The sequence below is a fragment of the Myotis nattereri genome (genome assembly GCF_964212035.1).
Source record: "Myotis nattereri genome assembly, chromosome: 3".
NCBI lineage: Eukaryota > Metazoa > Chordata > Mammalia > Chiroptera > Vespertilionidae > Myotis > Myotis nattereri.
The window spans coordinates 125,792,914-125,799,192 of NC_138077.1; positions in this window are offsets into that span (position 1 = coordinate 125,792,914).

Consider the following 6,279-nt stretch of genomic DNA (forward strand, 5'->3'; position numbering starts at 1 on the left):
CATATGTCTCTTGGCTTTCTGAATGTCCTCTTTTGAAAGGTGTCTATTTAGGTCCTTTGCCCACTTTTTGATTGGATTGTTTATCTTCCTTTTGTTGAGTTGTATGAGTTCCCTATAAATTTTGGAGATTAGGCCCTTATCAGATATGACATTGGCAAATATGTTTTCCCACACAGTGGGTTTTCTTGTTGTTTTGTTGATGGTTTCTTTTGCTGTGCAGAAGCTTTTTATTTTGATGAAGTCCCATTTGTTTATTTTCTCTTTAGTTTCAAGTGCCCTAGGAGCTGTGTCAGTGAAGAAATTGCTTCGGCATATGTCTGAGATTTTGTTGCCTTTGGATTCTTCTAGAATTTTTATGGTTTCCTGTCGTACATTTAAGTCCTTTATCCATTTTGAGTTTATTTTTGTGTATGGTGTAAGTTGGTGGTCTAGTTTCATTTTCTTGCATATATCTGTCCAATTTTCCCAACACCATTTATTGAAGAGACTATCTTGGCTCCATTGTATGTTCTTGCCTCCTTTGTCAAATATTAATTGAGCATATTGGTTCGGGCCGATTTCTGGGCTCTCTATTCTATTCCATTGATCTATATGCCTATTCTTGTGCCAGTACCAGGCAGTTTTGAGAACAGTGGCTTTGTAATACAACTTGATATCTGGTATTGAGATCCCACCTACTTTGTTCTTTTTCAGGATTGCTGCAGCTATTCGGGGTCTTTTTTTATTCCAGATGAATTTTTGGAGAGTTCGTTCTAGATCTCTGAAGTATGCCGTTGGTATTTTAATGGGAAGTGCGTTGAATTTATAGATTGCTTTGGGTAGTATGGACATTTTAATGATGTTGATTCTACCAATCCAGGAACACGGTATGTTCTTCCATCTGTTTATGTCTTCCTCTATATCTTTTTTCAACGTCCTGTAGTTTTCTGAGTAGAGGTCTTTTACCTCTTTAGTTAAGTTGATTCCTAGGTAGCTTAATTTTTTTGGTGCAATGGTAAACGGGATTGCTTTTATAATCTCTCTTTCTGAAAGTTCACTACTGGTGTATAGAAATGCCTCCGATTTCTTGGGGTTAATTTTGTATCCTGCTACATTGCCAAATTCATGTATTAAGTCTAGTAGCTTTTGGATGGAGTCTCCGGGGTTTTGTATGTATAATATCATGTCGTCTGCAAATAAGGACAGTTTTACTTCCTCTTTTCCAATTTGGATGCCTTTTATTTCTTCTTCTTGCCGAATACGGGGCTCACATTAATAGGGTTCTCTTGGCTAACATGGGAAACTGTCCAACCTCAAGAAAGGGACTGTATCCTAGCAACTGTGATATGCCCTAATCGCCACCTCACAGAAAGAAGAGAGGTTTTTTGGGTTTTTTTTTTTTAACCTTTAAAAAAAAATGACTGCCAGGATAATTTACCATTGACATTCATCTTGGTTAGCAAAAAGCCAGAGGAGAAATTTGGTGACTGAAATACCACCCAGAGTCTGGAGTTGTAAGCAAAGGGGAACTTGGGGGCCAGGGGATAGACAACTCAGCTCTCCTGCCAGGAGCCATCAGTGCTGGGCTCAGTAAGTTTGGCATCTGTCAGCATCACTGCTCATCTTTGAAGGCTCGCCTTGTCATGTCCTGCTGAAACCTACAATTTCCTTTTTTTTTTTTCCCAATGGCTCACTTGCAATGTTAGTAAGCAATTTAAGAAGCAATTACACTAATTTTGCTCATCTCTGAAGTGTGAAATTTTAGAAGATGGTGTCAAATGAATGATCAGGATATTTCTCAGTTTGTTCATTCCTCATGTGTTAGCTTGTTCATTCTTAAATATACTTCTCTGCTTTGTAATTTCACTAACCAAAATAAAAAGTGAAAACAATTATAAAATTACCTTTAAAAGTAAATACAAACTTGTATGGATCAGTCAATGCAGATATTTTTGTCTACGTAAATTCTAGGCCTATTGTTCATTGTGTAAAAAAATCAGCCAGAGTGTGAGTTCAAACAAATTGACACAACTTTTACTGATGAAACAAGACAGAAACAAAGCTGTCATTGAAGGTAGGAGGGAATCTGATCTTACACATGAATTTCAGTCTAAAGTCGGTACACTGATTATGAAATTGAATGTGGTCAAAGTTTTCCTTGAAGAGTCTTTATTCCATAAAAAACAGTATGTCTGATATGATGTGTGCAACCTGTATCAGGTAGTTATTGCCACAAATTCACTGCATGATAACAACCCCCATGATCTCCATGGAAAGCAACTGTAGGCATTTACTTATTACTCATGTGCCAGTAGGTCTGTTGTAGTCTTTCTGCTCCATGTGCCTCATTCTGGGACTCAGGCTTGAGAGACATTAGCTCTCTAGGGTACTTTCCTTCCATGCAAATGGCAGATGCACAAAAGAATGAAGCCAAACACATAATTGCATTTTAAGCATCTCTTTGCACTTCCTAACATTCCACTGACCAAAGCAAGTTACATGGCCAGGCCAAAATCAAGGTGCAGGACAATACATTTCAAATACAGTGAGGCTATGCACAAATATGGGTATCTAGCCCTACTACCTACGGGCAGAGAAACAGGACAAATAGTTCAAATTATCACAAGTCTTTAAGGTATAGTATTTTTAATTCTACGAAAGACATGGTTCTAGTTCAGGCGGAGCCAGTTCAATCTGAACATGATGCTGTTCACAAAGACAATATATTTACTCAACTTTGGGGTCTGTTTTCTTGTTATACATGCCCTCTAATGGCCAGAGAAATGTGTCTGTGAAACTGACCCTGCATCCCCCACACCTAGTCTCTCCACCAGAGACTCTCTGAAAAGACCTTTCTCCTCATTGTTGTTCATGAACTTCCTGAGCTCTGCCTCTACGTGCCACCCTGCTCCTTGGTGCCAACCTAACCCTCTGGTCCCATTCCTGCTCCCCCTCCCCAATCCCTTGGACCACATGCTCTGGGCCTGCTTAGGTGGGACTCTGCAATCCCATGGGAGCTGACGACTCCTCCCACACCCCCACATTTAAGTCTCAGAACCCCAGGACTCAGAGTCACCTGGAAGTGAGGCTAGACTAGACAATGCAGACCTAAAAGTCCCACTTTCCCCTAAATTGTATAGTAAGGTAAAATGGTCTAATAGTTAGGATCCTTTCAGGAAAAAAAGTAGACACTAAATATTTCAAGTAGGAAGAGATTTAATTCAAAGAAGTAGTTGAATGTGGAGTAGAGCTGGGAAGTCAGCTTTCAGGAAATCCGAGCTGCCACCCGGACCCAGCTGCCTGAAGCACCAAGGCGGGGATTCTCAGAGGGTGTCTCAAAGCCAAGGGCAGCTGCTACCAACAATTTCAGTTGCTTGCCCTCAGTTTGTGGTTCTTGGGGAGACTGCTCCTCCCCTCTAAAACCACAGCAAACCAACTCAGGTGCCTGGCAGTTATTTTTATCCACTTGTCATTGGAAAACTTTAACTCTGAACCACACTGGCAAAGAGACTGCAGACTTTTCTCCACCAATGAAAACAACACAGAAGAGGGCAGAGATGATGCTGGTTGACACAGACAGTGCAGAAAATTCATCACACCTTTTCCCACATGTAAACTTCCAAGCAGCAACCACCACCACGCCATGCTTCTGGCCAACATGATGCAAGTAAAAATGTACTCATCGCATTTAAAAATCATCCAGATATTCACCTTAGATCTAGAACTTGCATAACAGCAGTAGACCCATTTACAAATTTTATTGTTTAAACTGAAGAATAATATTTATAGTTAAGAGATGTTTGTACTTGGATACTATGTATTTTTAAAAATTTAGAATTTTATACTATTTCAACTGAACTCAATAGAATATCACACTGAAGTTTTTACAAGTTATTGTAAAATCTGAAAAAACTCTTCCTTCAGTTCTACCTAAATGAAGGAGGAAAATTCTGCTGCCATTTATTCTCCTCCTATGTGGTGTCTTGCCTTTGTTCACACATTATTTTATACTAAATAAAGTCATACACTCTAGTGATAAATCCAACTGGAAAATCTCAATGACCATAAACAATGATTCTCATCCCATTCTCTTCATTATTAGAATCTATAAAACATACAGAATATGTTTGTAATATAAAGGTGATAATTATGTATAGCCCCCAAGGAAATTCAGTGATTCTTATAAAGTAGAAGTTAAGAAATTTGAGTTAAACCCGCTTGGATCCTGGAATGTAGCCATTCATTTATGTACCTGTGCCAGGTGAGATGCGTATGGGTCCTACTCCCAGGGCTCCCAGTCCAGCAGAGGAACTCACCTGCTGGAACATGTAGCTCACAAACTTTCCCATCTCAAACTGAATTAGAGGAAGTTATCCATATCACCAAATAATTCTTGACTTTTCCAAAAGAATCACCAAAGAGCTCTTTGGAACTGGCGATGAGATTCTCTCATTATGATCATCTCTCTTACCAAAACTGAAGTTACACTTGTTTGCAGAGAAAACAAGACTGCCAGCAGGTGGCTCCAGCAAAGCCATTTGGGGAACGGGAACGGAATGACTGAGTGCACTTGGTCAGAAATGAACGCACTTGGGTGTCCCTCCAAGTTGCCTGGGTTTCCAAGGGAACATGTGGTCAGGTCGCAGCGATCCCTATTTTTCAGAGGATGAATCTGAATTTTTATAATGCTTTTTAGAAACAGCTTATTGACTCAACTTTTAAACAAGAGATTGGTGTTAATAAATGCCGTAGGCTGGATTTGGCAAAATATAGATGAGTTCCCATTAAAAAAAGATGATAACGCTATCTCCAACAATGGACTGTGAAGTCATAGGGCCAGAGGACTCCAGAGAGTTGCTAATATACTGCCAGCAGCTGTCCGGAGAGGATCACAGGAGGTAGAGCTGCAAGACACCTTATCTTTTAGGGCAGGAAACTGCAGCCTGGAGAAGAAAACACTAAAGTCCACCACACAGTGGAAGTCTGAGTGGACCCCAGTTACAGGCTGCTCAGGTGACTAGCATCCCTGAGCAAGTCAGCACCACATGGCAAGAAGAGACACAGTCCGTGCTCAGAGATCTTGAGAAGAAAATGGTTCCCCATTCATTACTCCTTTGCTTATTAACCATCACTGACTACAGATCTATTTGGAATACACCAGGGATGTCATTTTACAAATGAGACAGCTAACAGAAACACTGCAATACAATATATAGGAAAAACCCCTCCAATATTCAAATTTTTAAAAAGGGAAAATGTTGTTAATAGCTGTAATGTATAGAGTCCATTATATATAAGCTAGCCTATAAGTTATTGAGGGTTCTAATAATATAATTAAGGGTTATGAGTAAGCATAGTGTTCAGGTTACACAAGGGTAGTTTCAAATATGGTTTCTATTACACACCAACTTGGACATTTGTACAAGTTAACCTCTCTGAGCCTTCGTTTTCACATATATAAAATGGGAATATTATAATGAGAGATAATCTATATAAAGTACTGAGCCCAATAATGCCATATAATCTGTACCCACTAAATGTTAGCCTCAAAATATGCACCAAAGATTAAGTAAATGGTCACTGTTTGCAACTGACAAAGCCTTAAGAGGTTAATTCCAATTATTAGGGACATGGTGCCAGGTGGCATTTCTAACGGTGTTGATATAGATGTTCTTAAAGTGTAAGCCCCTAAAGGACGTATATCTATGCATATGAGCATGACCAATGGACACAGACATAGGAGGGTGGAGGCGTGTGCTAGGGGGCGGGAGCAGGAGGGAAGAGGTCAATGGGAGAAAGGGAGACATATGTAATACTTTCAACAATAAAGAATTAAAAAAAGGTGTAAGCTACTGCCTTCTGGGTTTCTCCAGGTGTGCTGGGAACATGCACTCAAAGTCTCACATAGGAACTTCTGACTGTTCACAAAGGTTACGTTCATTACCAATATTATTTTCTATTTTTTTTTCTGAGAAAAAAGAGAAATGATGGGGCTTCACTACTTTAGCATGTAGAAAACTTAAGGGACTTTTTTTAGTTCTGAGTAAATACAAGTTAAAATAATACAAATCAGGAAGATTTTACAAGGCTGGCCAATCTAGCTGATGTAACCACAAGTTGGATTCTCCTATTCCTGTAGCCACCAAGACTCTAAGGCTGGGCGAGGAATGACCAGGACGAACAGTCAGATAAAGCCTGTGGTGCAGCCAGTTCTAAGACATTATTACAAAAGAGGCGGCTTCAGCTAGTAGGAGGGGCACTTGGGCATAAGGGTAGGAAGTGGGAGACAAAGGTAGTTTT